Here is a 15,071-nt window from a genome sequence, read left to right as displayed (position 1 = left end):
CTGGCGTTAATCATTTCTACACAGCTGCTAAAAGTGCATGGGAAGCATAGAAACAGCACATTTACACAATTTAAACACAAAGTGAAAGGAAATGTTTTTGAGTGTTTATTCATCGTGTGAGAAGGCTGCTACTGCTGTCTGAAATTTGGCAGCAAACATTTCTGGCATTTTTTTTTGTTTTTAACTTTGGAATTAAATGTCTCACAAAAGCTCATTGATGCGAAAGGCCTTTTCAGCCACGGTGATTGCAAATCACTGTGAGATTGGTTCCTGCGAAGGTTTGCTTAGTGCCAGGATAAACAGGGAGAGGAGAATGAGCAGTTTTTTCCTCTCTTTCTCTCTCTCTCTCTCTCTCTCTCTCTCTCTCTCTCTCTTTCTCTCTCTCTTTTGTTCTTTCTGTCTCTGTATCCTTTCCTGTGCGTGGTTATACACAGTATAGTATACAGGGGAAGCTTGCAGACATAGGCCTACACATTTGTCTGCCCATGTCACTTGGGTTGACATTCATACGCCTTCAGTTCAGTGTGACGTGTATTTTCCATGAGAGAACTTGGTAATGTTGCAACAAGGGAGTGTTTGTTTTAAAGGGGTGGTGAGCAGTTTGTGGAAAGAAAGAAGTAATGACCAGAGAAAAGAGAAGAGGAGAGGAGGAGAAGATGAAGAAGAAGAAGAAAAAGAAGAAGAAATGCAATAAACTCAGCAAACGAGAACACAAGAAAGTACCAGTAACTGACTCCTGGATCATGGTGCACCCCTGGTGGACTGTGCTGGTGATGAAAATTTCTGAAATAAATATATGTAAATATTGACTTTTTTTCCTTTATTTGACAGCAGACAGGAAACAGCAGGATGTAGAGAGGGGACATGCAGCGTAGGACATTGCAGTTATGTGGTATGTGCTTTAATCATTCAGCTTTCAGGAAGCACCACATGTATTGATTTGATTTGCTGTTTACATGATGTGATGTGCGTATGCGAATACATTTCTGAAACGTGTCTACGCTGTTTTCTTGCTGCATTGTGGCTCTGTCACATCTCTGTTGCTGCAATTCCAAATGGGCAATGGAAGTATTTCACACGCGTCGTCACCTCAGCAGCTACGCTCTGAGGTGTTTTGTTCATTTTTGTATAGTCTTCAGATACACCAGTTGCATCTCTTAACACAACAGTCAAGAGCCACAGCTGCTTAGGTTATCTTATATACATTATTCAGCAGGCTAAGTGACTTGAATTTGATTATTGTGTACAGGTGGACTCTCAAATAGCCAGGGATACCAGAGTCCTTGAGGCATGTTTGTCTCAGTACCATGGGTCGAGTGAACTACTGTAAAGAGTTCCTGTCAACACTTGTCAGGGATTTGGATACACCTCCGCATTTATACGTCACACAAGTTGTGAAAGACAAAAAAGACACCTCAGGCCCTTAAAGAATGAAATACAAAAAACATGTTGTTTACATGCCGAGATTGAAGTTATGCTAATACTTTTGACAACACTGAACATCTCACGCAGGTTAAGAATCAGGATCCGTGAGATGGAATAAAATTCCCTAAGTGCACGTCTGAGCCTTAATATTGTCGAATATGAATTGCTCCTCAAGCCAAAGTAATTACTTGCATCAAAGATTGCTCCGCTACGGCCATCAAACCGATGATGAAAATTGCATGTTCATGATGATCACCAGAGGCAGAGGTGCTTATTAATTGCATTGCCTCTGCGACTTTCAGTTGTGTTTATTTACACACTTTATATGAAAAGAAACCTTCCCACAGCTCCTTTGATATACTTATTTTCTGTAATTCAATGCCGTAAAAGTGGATGTTGTGTAAAAGGAAATGTTGCAGTTTGGAACCATGCATAGGAGATGCCATGCAATATGTTAATGTTTAGTGTTTCATTTCATTGTAACAGTTCCTGTAGTCACAATAAGCACAGTGTGTAAACAGTATGCAAAAATGACAAGGAGTATTGTTTGCATTGGGACGCATGTATACTCAAAAAAATGCATTGGTTGCATAAATGTGGATTTACTGTGAGCATATAATATCTGAGTCTCAGCAGTCACGTTGAATGAAGAGACCTGTGCAATATATGACATGCTCACACATAAAGATAATGACTTTATGTTAAAACTCAAAAGGTTCCATTAACATCAGTTTATGTTAGAAATAGAGAGATGAGATTCCACAAAGCTAAACCTTTTTTTTATTTCTCTCCCTGTCAACTTCCACATTGTGCTCTCCTTTATCATAGTGTCTCTATATGTCAGGATAAATTATGCATGCAGAGCTACCAACAAAGCCCAGCCAGGCACATAATTAAAAAAAAAAAAAAAGATTTGTCTCAGCATTTCTTCCGACTGTGGAACAACAAAAACACGTCCTAAATATACAACGTCAAGCATAATTGGATGGGATCAAAAACACGGTGCTCATCATATAGGAAACCATCCAGGATGGCAGATTTGCTGTTCAAAGAGATGGCGAATCCTCACACCTCTGTTCCCTCTGAACGCTGCAATCTGACAAAAGGCGAAAAAAGCTAAACATATATATTTCATATTCCTTCAAATAAAATATGATTTGTTCAAAGTGAGAGCCATCAAAACACACTGAGGGTCAATACCACAAACACTGCTTAACAAATGTCGAGAAGAGAAGCTTGGACCATGTCAACATGTCAACAGAAAAAAAAAGTGATCTCATTAATGCAACCAGTATAAGATGTAATGAATTAAAACATTCTTAGGATTTATGTGTTCAATGTGTTAAGTAGAAACAGAAAGACATACTTCTCTGAGAAATAGTCTGACGCATAATCTCTGTAAAAAAAAATCTTTACACTTTGTATGGATTAAACAAAGTTATAACATGTAAGTTTTTATTTTGCTGTACAGAGCCAGGCTAACTGTTTCCACCAGTTTACAGTCTTGCTACACTAAGCTAACCAGCTGCTGGCACCAGCTACATATTTACCACACAGACATGAGCGCAGTATCAAGCTTCTCATCTTGGCAAAAAGCAATTAAGTAGTATTTCCCAACAAGTTGGACTATTCCTGTAATCTTCCCCTTCGTTTAACTACTCATCATTTCCTGACACTGTCAGTTATAATGAACAGGAACTGACTCTATATCTCTCTCTGACAAATACAAACCACAATGGCGTGTTCAGCCAACCCCTGAACATGTTGATGGTGTTATTTCTTGGCAAACGTCTCAGTCTGGGCGATAACACTTGTAAGTGTTCGTGCATTGCTACTGAGGCGTTCATTTTTGCAGGGCAAGCTTTCCAATTAAGCCCAACAAGTACAGTCTCTCTCTCTGAACATGAAGCAGAAGAGGCAAACCCCAGCTTCCACGTGGGAATGTATCTGTCTGTGCAGTAATGAAATGAGTGGGGCCTGTTTTCCCAGCAGCACTTGAACAAGACGATCAACTTAGTAAGCTAATGCATAAAGATGATGATACTGCTGAGATGCTTCTGCTTAATTGGGCTTTGAGATGTCATACACTCAAAGAGCTTTCAGGCACAATCTACTTAAGCCCAAATCATCTGATTATTTCAGGGTATCTCTTCTTCTTGAATGTTTAAAAAGTATTTTAAGTGGAATAAGTTCAAAAATAATAAAGTTTTTAACCATCTTTTTTACCTAATTTGTTCGGACCACATAACTTTGTAAATGTAAATGATTATAATTGAAATACAGCTGTATTTACAAACATTGCTGATGTGAATGAACTCTGGGCCTGTATTAATAAAACTTCTAAGAATTACACTAAAGAATGCTGTAGAGACAACATAACTTAAAAAGAGTAAAACGTTTTACAGTATTTTTACCCTTGAGAAGTAGCTTTTAACTGATGAATCCCATGTATGTTCAGAGCTGTAATAGCTAATGAAAGATATGTTGCATTGTTCACGCTTTCTTTACAGAAATATTTTTACAAAACATTTTACTCAGTGCTTTGTTTTTCTGCAAAATCATATTTAATTTTAAATCATATCCTTTATATTTCTAATAATAATATACATAGGAAATGAAAAACAATGACGTTCTTATTTTATAAAGAATAGGATATTGACTGAAATGGAAATAAAAAGAAGGAAATTCTACTGCTTGCAGCTTTAATTTGTGTTGTTTGCACCCCTGATAAATGCAAGAAAGGGGTGAAGGAAGAAAGTGGTGCAACATCTTATAAAATGTTCAAATCAAAAGCAAATAACAGCCTAGAACGATCCTACCTTGAATTGCTTCTGCTAGTGGGCTCATCATATTGTGTATAATCTCTCAAAAACATGCCTCAGACGTTGTGTGCTCACCTCTGTTTCTGTACTGCAGCCATCTAGGATCTGCTCTCAACCAAGACCTCTGGAGCGCTCTTAAATTTCAAAGCAGTTTGGAGTCTTTTCTGTGAAGAATTTTTACTTTTATGTTTCACTGAAATCCAGAAAACATTGCTGACTTCAGTATGGTTTTTGTCTAGTGTTAATCAGTGCATTAAAAGGTTTGTTAACCAACAGGTGTAATTTTTTACTTTTTGCTGGTTTTCAATACACCTGGATTATGAATTGTGGCTTTAAGGCTCACTCGAGCTGAGAACAGCAACTAGGAGAAGTGTCTCTTTCTCTGTGGCCTACACTCTATTAGATTTAATATAATCTAAATGAAAGAGTTACAGTTTTCTTTCTGCATCCTGTGAGTTAAACTTTTTGAGAGTCAGTGGCTTTCAATCATCAGCCTATATTGCAGCCTGAATTGGAAAAGTGGGCAGTATTACAGCCGTCTGAACACTGGGCAGAACTTAAATTGGCTCTCTCTCCCAAATGCGGACACAATGAATTTCACATGGGAGCTCTAAGAACAAAGTGCTCTCAATAACACTGTACTTCTCTCTAACCCACTCACACACATTAACACACACACACACACACACACACACACACACACACATACACCTTCTCTGTAACCCACTTACACACACATGTTTGTTCCTCTATCTCTGTGGGGACATGTGTTCATTGACATAATGCATTCCCTAAACCCTTACCCTAGCCTTAACCTGATTGTAACCTGAACCCTAAAACTAAGTCTCTACCCAATTTTTGTCCCCACAGTGACTCGAGTTCACATTGGTTGGTGTGCATTCAGGTTAAAGTCCTCACACCACACACACCATCTGTCTAATCCACTCACACACACACACACACACACAATACCTATGTATATACCTCTGTCAAGCATTTTTCTTCCTTTACGTACCACACACTAAATAGCTCATACAAAATGCTGTAAACATCATCCACATACATTATACAAATACAAAATGACAAGAATCTGTACACCGTTTACACAGTTCAACCACATTTGTGCCCATTACAATGTGAAGTCCTTTGAACAATGTCTTCAGCCTCCTTTGAGTCTACGCTAGTTTGAGTTTTACGCTCCATCAGCTCCACCCGGCCTACTCCATTGCAAGGGCGACCCTGTCAGTCTTGACGGAGATCCACAAGTCTTCTGTATTGGCCGAAACCTTTTTCTTCTTTGTTTCTGACCTTGCGGTTGCCATGGTGTCTCCGCAGCAGCAGCAGCAACAGCAGCTGTTGGCATGGCGACAGCAGCAGCAGTGGCAGCACGCCACCAACGTAGTGAGGAGGACCAGCAGGGGAAGCGTCAGGAGGACCACCAGGCAGACTGTGTTGTAGGCCCCCTGGTTGTGTTTTTCAGTAGCAAAGCTCCAAAGTTGGTTGAAAAAATCCTGGATGCTTTCTGTTTTCCCATCCATGGCTTCTGGATACGGAGCTGTGGCTCCTTATAATTGAGTCTGTTTGGCAGTTGTAAAGTTTTAATAAATCCTTTAGAGGGCTGTGAAGATTTCAAGTCAGTAAATGTGCATAACAGGCTGCTATAGACACCAAAACAATTAAGATATGGTGTTGATTTGAGATTTGAGAAAGTCCTTTTTTCCCGTAATCCGGTTCCCAGCTTTACCCTCAAATTGACTCTGAACTGTTTTCTATTTGATAATGATCAAAGTTTAGATCTTTGCCGTGAAACACAGCACTATCTACCTGTGATGCTTGTGTATGTGCTCAGGCTTGAGTGGTTTATTTTAAACAGAAACACAGGAAGCACAGAGGGTGACTTCATCTGTGGCTCGTTCCTTAAAGTGTCCTATGAGGTGATTACAAAACCAAAGCATTTTTTTAAAACAAGACCAAAAGTTCATGTGTTTTGTTTGAAATCGCCCCCATTTGTGATGATTCTGATCTTGATGCAGGCCGCACTTCAGACAAGTTTGTTCGTGCTGCTTGGCAACACTTTTCTTGCTTGTTATCTTCAGAAGTCTTCTCTTGCCCTCTTGCCCTTTGGTTTTTGGTTTCGTTTAATCCCCTTGTAGAGAAGTGGTTTGATTTGGGTAGGTCTGTGAAACAAAAACAAAAAGAGAAAGTGAACATGGAGAGAAATTTGGTTTCCAGCAGACAGCTCGTCTTCTTCCTCCCTCTATCCCTTCCCTGCCTCCAATCCATCTTTCTGTCGCTGTCTTTAACGTCTCTACTCCTGCTCTCCCCCTCTTGTCTGTGTCAGCTTTGGATTTTCAGCTTTCTTCTCATTAATACTGCAGAGGAGTCATTCAGGATTCAGGGCAGATCTCCTTTAAGAGTCCCACTGAGGAAAAGAGGGGCAAAGGGAGAGAAAGAAAGAGAGGACGAAACGAAGGGAGATTGTGTCTGAGGAAAGGCCAGACAGAGATAGAGGTAACCAATCTTTCTAAGAGTCCCGCTGAGACCGAGAGTGTGACAGAGCTTCATGAAAAACAAAAGAGAGAGAAGGGAAAGAGGTAGGCTAGACAGACCTGCTGCAGGAGATTCATCTTAATGTACTCAGCTAATGGTTCCCATTGGAGGAGATAGATGGGATCTGGCTTACATTTTCATAAATGTCTGATTCTAACTATTTCCTCTGGCCTCGGATGAAATTTCCTCCTAACAGCTCTCCCGGAGAAGCAAACACAAGGTGAGGTACTTCAATTAATGAAGTAGGTCTGCAAAAGAAACGCAAGCCTTAAAAATAAAAGGGTTCCCTTTCTCTCTGAGAATATAGACAGTTTGGTTAAGTATGAGGCCTTGAGCTACGTCTTCATTTAAATGATGTTAAACAACTATAGTTTTTCAAATGATTTCAAACACTATTTAACTCAAGTGTATCCTTTCGATTCTCCATAGCTCACGGCTACAGAGATTCTTTGTATTTTAGATGCAGGAGGGAGAAGAGATTTTCATCTCACATTTGGCTGCATCTTAGGCAGAGAGGGGGGGGACACACCTGCAAGGGGAGAGCAAATAGATTTGGCATGGCTGCCGCAGTGCGTTGCGCCTCATGTGTGAAATTGGTTTACCCGCAGACAGCCTGCTAACTTCCCTCCTGTTCATTTGCTCAACAGGAAGCTGAGCGCTCAAAGCTAAGTAGCAAGAGTCACCTGGAACTCCAAAGTGAGAGTTTAGAAAGAGCTGTCTCCTCTCTATAAAACAAAACTGATGTAAAACAAATCACCACATTTGAGGCTGCGCATGTTGCAGTTTGGTTACATATTAGTACTTTTGTATGTAATTCTTATTTTAAAAACGTTGCAGGTGTGCGTTTAGGCCAAGCAGGGCCTCATCGACCTTAAAAATACATTGATTTACATTGTAAATACATTGTTTGTTTTGGATTTTAGGTGCAAGCTAGCCATTTAATCTCTTTGAATCCTTACATCCAACAGTTTACTCTTGGTTCTCAACCAGGGAGTCAAGACCCCTTACAAGTGGCCGCAAGATAAACCTGAAAAGGTCATCAGATGAATAAGAGGAAGTAGAAAAAAACATGTTTCTCCTACACAAAATTCTGTAAACGTTTTACAGAAGGGGGGGGGTTCTTGTTCAGTGAGGTGCCTGCGTGGAGCCCACAGACAGTACCCACCCCAGCCACAGCCTGTTCACCCTGCTGCTATGTGGTAAAAGTTCCCCTGTCGTCTCACCAGACTTCAGAGCAGCTTCTTCCCCATGGCTGTGACTGACCGACTCCTTAATTCATCCTCAGTACTCGATCATGAAAAATATTATTATTATTATTTTCACCATTTGCTGCATATCATTTTGTTTAGAATATATTTTTATGTTTTCATGAGTAGCATAAAGGGAACTAGAACCTTGAAACCTTGTAAAATATACTATATTGTGCAAAGGCAATCAAACGTGCAACTTTAGAATGTCACTATCAGTTAAACTTAACAAAAAAACAGTTTTCTAAAAATCCTTCTAGATATTTTTTTTTCCTTTCAGAGGTGTTCTGGAGCTATGCAGCTGTGAGAATCTCCTCCGTTTCATTTGTCCATTGCATTGTGGGAGAACAGCACACTTGACATTTTTTTGCTGCTTTAAGTATACTTTATTTACTTCAGTGCAAACACAATTAGCATGTAAATATGGAATTGGGCCCCGCGACCCTGTAGGATAAGTGTTTGACGATGGATGGATGGATGGATATGGAATTGGGTTCACAGTTACTCTTTGGTAGACAATCAGTAGACATTTGTGATCAGTGATGAGGGTTTTGCAAGTAATCTCTTCATTTGAAGGGGTCATCAGCCAAAAGGTGGGAACCACTGTCATCCGAATCCTTATCAGTAGTGGATGGAAACATAAATGAATTCACATTTTCTTTCGCTAATTTCCTGGAAATTATGTTCATAATTTGCGTCACATTTGGATGGAAACTTGATTGTAAACGATACCGTGGGCCGTGCATATTGTTCGGAGCCACAATGTCACTGCCACATTATTCTTGATTATTTCCTGTAGGTACACGTTGTTGTGATGAGCTCGGCTGAGCAGCAAGCACCTATGTGCACACTCTGACCCCCCTCACATTATGGTAACTGTCAGACACGACAAGCCAGAGTCACCAAACAATAAGTCTGTAGGAGTGGGACAAAGGCCAGGGGCACACAGATGTGTGATCTAGCTATATGAAAGAGATGACTAACAATGAGGGAAAGTCATTAAATGTAATTCATAAGTCAGTCGAGTGTTTTAGTTTTTGTCTCTGGCAACGATGAGTGAGAGATCTCGGTAACTTATGGGTAAACTATTTTTAGTGTCATCGACACTGAAATCCTCGACACGTTATGATCTTGTTTTGTCTTTTCTTTGTGCTCATATACAAAGACAAGCCAAATATTTATTGTATTAAAGTAGTTCCTCACTTGTTTTTTTATGTTTAAACTTTTCTTAAGGTAAACACTTTTATTGCCAGTATTACTTTGCCAAAAGTCTCTTTCTCTGCAGGCCATTTTGAGCATCGAGAGTAACTGAGGGTGTTCACGCTGTAAATGTTGATGACGCATGTCGGAACTGAGGTTAGTTTCTGATTAAGCAAAGGTGCACAACAGAAGAGGTCATTTAATAAGAGCCATGTTTAGACAAGAGATGTATTCTGAACACATCTTAAATGAGGCCACAATCTTGAATATTTCTCTGGTTCGTATCATCTCACTGAGATGCCATTCTAAGACTCTGACCGGGTGCTTCACTTTCTCATGACTTTGTGCTCTCCTGGATCCATTCATATACAGGAAAAGGCCATTTCTGGGGCACACAAAGCCAGGAAGGGGCTGAGAAAAAAATGTTATGATTGCACTCACTTAGCCCCTGCTGCTTTTAAAGGAGCATGTGCGACCTACAAGACAAAGTTGTGACAGAAGGCAAGGCAGGAATCTTTAATGACTAGCCCTAAGCACACAGTCAGACCAGAGCCCTCATCAGGCAGTATTAATGCAGTGCTTGGACACGTTCAGTTTGACTTCAGTCAGCCACCAACAAATGATTAAAGCTGTGCTACTTATGTTTTATTTCACCAAGCTATCTTGGATGACTAAGTTCTGTTCAGCTGTTTCTCTTGGGTAGCTGCAGGCCTGCTGATAGTCTGGAGGAGTACAGTTTTCCTCATCAAGCAAAAACAAGTGCACAAGCCCAAGTCAGTTCACAAAATGTGAAATGAGCTTACAGGAAAGTCTTCAGATGAAACCAAAACCATCAGCAGTAAATATTTGCGCCAAATATGTTTTCTACAAAGATGCCCTGAACAGAGTCACGGGAACTTATTCTATATGGTTGATAAATACAAAGGTTACAGGCCTGACTAGTGACAAAGTTAGACTTTTTCTTTCCGTAAACTGACATTTTCAATCAAATGGTTATTTTAAAAAGTCATGAAAATAACAAGAAGAGCGTGTTATTGTGACGCTCCACAGCACTCAAAGGCAGGAAGAAACTTATCAGCTTATCGTTGTAACTTGTCAAACATCCTGTCAAATCTAACCACTGCCAAACCTTTTTTTTTTTCAAAAGGTGCTTGCCACAGTTACAGCAATTTGGCTTCTGTTTTCCCACTGTCACACAACAAAAACATCTTACATAAACCACTCAGAACAGTTTCAACATTTCAGTTTCAAGTTGCTGGCACTCAAGGTCTCTTTGAAAGCAACACCTTACCCCGCAGGCGCTTGTGAAGTGGCAGGTCAGCTCTCCTCTCCTGTCTAATCCAGTCAGCTGCTCAAACTTCTGTTTCTGTTTTGGCATCTGGCTTCTGCTCTGTTCTGGTCCCCCTCACCCAGACATCTTGACATGTCTTCACTTTCTGTTCCTGTTTCCCTCTCTACCCTTGTTTCCCGTCCTCCTCCTCCTCCTCTCTCTCTCTCTCTGAGTGAGCGTGTATTTTGGTCACAACGTCACTGCACCCTGCCCACTTTGTGTAAGAATGGGCCCTCTGTCTGAGCTTATGTGTTTCCTGCATGGCGAACATCTTGTGGTTGCTTTACTTTACTCACACAAGCACTGAATGATGTCAGACAGAGAGGGGAACCTAGGCAAACTGAATATGAAATGAAATCACAAGAAGCCTTTATTAAATGTGCCTCAAAACAAATTCCCCATGTTAGGATATTAAAAGAAAGGCTCCCACACACACACAGATCTGAAAACATTGCACCACCGGGCTTTAGTTGCAGGCGAGGTTTGCAGCATTTTGCATAATAACACTAAATTACTCAAACAAAAACCACTCCACCCATCTCAGAGTCCCAAAATGGGAATAAAAAGGGGAAATGAAAGCTGTAAAAGTGTTTGTGTGTTGTGAGTATCACCAGGTGTAAGAGTCCGTTGTGAGTGAGATGTGAAAGAGTGAGGTCATGTGAAGTGCGTGTACACACGCACGCACACACAAAACACTAACTATGCCTTTGGCGTTGTGGTCTATGGTCTTTTAGTTCAGTCGAGCAAAAGAGGAAGAAAGAAGACAAAAAGTGTTCTGCTGGCATTAAATAAAAGCCTATTTACTCTCCACTCGTCAAAAGGAGGCAGTTGTAAGTTAATGTGCATTGACTCGAATACTGTATGTACTCACAAACAGTATGATGTGTGCTTGTGACCAACCTACAGTACAGTAGGCCTAATGCGTGAACTCACTAAGTTATGTGGGTCAGGTCACATAACAACTTTTCATTTCCTTTAATAAATGTTTAATTTTAGTGAAACCAGTTTTCTCTGCTGTTTCTTTTAACAGTGTTCTGTAACACTGCTCTGTTCTGCAGTTACTGTGGATGGAAACATTTCCTCCGATAATCTTAACAAAAAACCCCACTACATTACCATCTGAATGGCTGAGCATGCAGGGTGTTATTCTTTTTGTTTTGTTTTCTGTAGCTACGGGGCATGGTTACATGAAAATTGATGAGACAAGCCTCAGCATGTCTGCAGGTGTGTCAGAGCCAACTTAGACAAATAGCAAACACCTACCCCCCCATACACACACACACAAACACACACACAGGGTGCTGTCTGACCGGCAGGGCGTGTAGTGCTCCTACACAGTGAAGCTATATCACAGCAGCTGTTGGGGCACTACAGTGTCCAGTCACCTCGAGCAAGTGTTGATTAATGACCTGAATGTAGCAGCACTTTCCTTGATGGAAATCCTTCTTTACAGCAGTTCATTTGAAAATAATTTTGCTATATATTTAATTTGCTTTTGATACTTCTACTGCAGACGGATCTGCATGTGGACGTCACCTTTTCATTGCGTAGATCTGCTTTATGTACAGATACACTTTTAAACCTGCTGCTGTCATTTGGGAAATCTTAGATCTGCTTTTCAGCTATGAGAGGACACGAGGAATGACCATTTCTGTTGGATCTTATGCAACGATGCACCTTTCCAGGTCTGCCGTAATTCAAAAACACATGGCAACAGTGTTTTTTCCCATTTCCATGACGGAGACCTTATTTTGTTCTTATATCATAAGGTCCCTATTATACCTCCCCTTCCTCTGAGGATACCTTATGGTCCAACTTACACTGCAGTGACCCTTCTGTGTGACCCATTTCCTCCACTGGAAACCTTACTCTCAGTTTATACTTTGGCAACCCAGTACTGTAATGGGTGTAGCTCCCATCTGGTTTATGGAAACCTTATTCTCAGCCGAGCTCACCTATGACGGAAAGCTCAAACATTATATCCCCTTATCCGGCTTGGGTCTGTAGCCGAACAAATTGCAGGAAAGACCACTGAGTGCACACCGGATCACTGATCATGCCATCATGACAGCAAAAAAGTGACTTTGACATTACCAGTAGTATTAAGGAAAGCCTTTGTTGAATAACTGGACTGTGCAAAAGGGAGTTACAAATCATTACGACCTACTGGTTCTGCCAACGCACATTGCAGCATGAGTGAGTGTGAACCAGACACTGTGCGCTCTATGAGTTTTCGAATGTGAGCACTAATGAAAAGTGACTAAAGGGTCGCTGTAGTGGAATCTGACAAGTGTCCAAAAATAGTCTGCTAATAAAACCAGTCACCCCAGAGGCAAACCTTAGCAGTGATTCAGTTCTGTGAAATGTTTGGGCCCAGCACTGGGAAAACAGGCAGGGAGCAAGACAGGGAAAGACGTGATTAGTCTATATAAGGAATTGACTCATGCTCTCAAGAAAAGCCTTCATTGAAGAGCTATTGGTTGGCATGTAAACTTAAGGCTTTTACTAGGGCACCTAATTGCACATTCCAGCTATGAGGTCAGTCTGAGCTATTTTAACATTTAATTACGTAATAATCTCAGCATAGTTATTGTATGACACAGGCTGTCTTCTGGGACTAGACGTTATGTTAAACATTCTTTCTTGGCTAGTGAAGAACAGTACTTTGGTGTATTCTGCTGCATAAATAAATAAAGTTCAACACTGTCAGCTCGCAGTGAGGGAAGTATTTTCCAAAGTGCTTAAATTTAATCAATGGGGACTTTCTAAGTTCCTCTTTGCTCTCCAGTATTTCCAAACACAGCAAAGCAAAATGAGACATCATGGGAATAAAAAGTCACTCAAGGTAGCCAAAGGCTTGGGTTGCCATGGAGATTTGAGTTCAAGGTCACTGGAAATAGACAGAGTACAAAAATATAGATGATTGATGAAAAAGATGAAAGATAGATGGTCTCTGAATTCAAACAGGACATGGAGAGTTGAGTGTTAAGGCGGATTGATGCTGCATTATAATTGCTGTGTCATTATCTTTTTTAAACAGACTGACTGCTGTTTTCTAAAAACAGATATGTCTGATAGTCTTACAAGAAAACCCAGACAACGACATGACCTTATGTGGTCATGTGTTAACAAAGAAGTACAAAAATGCACTTCCCTGTTTTGTTTTTTGTTTCAAGTGTTTAAAATGACGAGACTTGTATGCAGTGTCACAGCCGTTTGATAACAGAAATCATTCAGATTGACGCAGTTTCTTAATTTCTCATCTGCAGCTACAGGGACATTTTCACTCAGCAAGCAAGTTCAATTAGAAATGTTCACCCGCAGTGACAAAAAAATAAAACAACTTCTCTTTTAAGAGTCTGTTCAACCTCGATTTATCTCAAAATGACAGTAACTGAATATTTATCTTGCATTAATCTCTTCACTGTGTCACATTTTTTCTCGTTGTTACTTCAGTAGCCAGTCCCTCTCCCAGGTAATCACTGTTAATCAGTGTCACCTGTTGACAAAACAGACTCATGCCTAAATCTGACTACAGAAATGTATTTTTATTCACTAAGCTAAACAGAACATTTTCATTTTCACATGCCCTTGTTAGATGTTTGTTTTTTTCAGGAAAAGGTTTCCTAAGCTGCCTTTCGGAAAACATTTCTCAAACTAAACCATTTGACACTTTTACTTGCATACGACAGCTGTGATTATTTTACATCTCAATGTGGAACTTGCAATGTGCTGCTGTTTGTTCTCTTTCTTCCTCTCTCTCTCTCTCTCTCTCACACACTCTGGCTGAATCCCAATCTCCACACTCGTGGACTCACGGATTTCGAGGCGCTGTCAAATGGTCAAGCGCGTGAGGGCTTAAACACGGGGTTACCAGGAGAAGCCAGCATAAAAAAAGGTTAACAAACATGGAAGGAGCAACTAGGAAGTTCACATGTAAGTGTATGATGCTGTTTTGATAAAAACGAGTAAACTAAGTTTTGAAAATGACCTCTTGTCCTCAGGTAATCTGGTAATCCCTCTGCAGCTCCGCCCCCTTTTAAAATACCTCGTCATCACGACGGAGTCTAATCGCCTCCAAATGACTTCTCATATTCTTATTCACTGTTATCACATGCCAATAAATTATTGTTCTTCTCTCAATTAAGTCCCTCCTGATTAAAAAGAAGTTGGCAGTCTTACTCACATGCCATTACAGCAGGATTTCCATTCAGTTTAATTCAGTTCAAAGTGTGCATCGATGCATGTGTGTGGGCATTAAATCAAGACTGAAGTGCAACCTCAAATAGCAAATGTGATCTTACTTTCTCCCAAACAAACACAAGCTCCTTGCACTGTGCCTTCTGCAAAAAAAACAAACCCCTATCCAAAGTTTTGTAAAATGTAGCAGCCTGTAGGTGACGTGATAAAGTATGGATCAGACTCACTGCTAAGATCATCCCTCAGGTCACTGCAGCCCTGGGAGACACTTTCATATGTGTGTCAGCTCTCATGTCT

At 40.5% G+C, this 15,071-nt stretch overlaps 1 long non-coding RNA gene across 1 annotated transcript; it reads right to left on the bottom strand.

Annotated features, from left to right (window-relative positions):
* Positions 1 to 6,365: 6,365 nt before the first annotated feature.
* LOC119902120 lies at positions 6,366 to 10,717 on the bottom strand. The gene is made up of 2 exons (XR_005444293.1): positions 10,536 to 10,717; positions 6,366 to 6,424 (listed from the first exon to the last, which is right to left on the bottom strand). It is a non-coding gene; the product is annotated as an uncharacterized LOC119902120 (long non-coding RNA).
* Between the last annotated feature and the right edge of the window lie 4,354 nt (positions 10,718 to 15,071).

Source organism: Micropterus salmoides, unplaced genomic scaffold (genome assembly GCF_014851395.1).
Source record: "Micropterus salmoides isolate LMB-PRFRI ecotype aquatic unplaced genomic scaffold, ASM1485139v1 Ms_hic_scaffold_14, whole genome shotgun sequence".
In the NCBI taxonomy this organism is placed as follows: Eukaryota; Metazoa; Chordata; class Actinopteri; order Centrarchiformes; family Centrarchidae; genus Micropterus; species Micropterus salmoides.
This window is presented reverse-complemented; position numbering and strand designations above follow the sequence as displayed.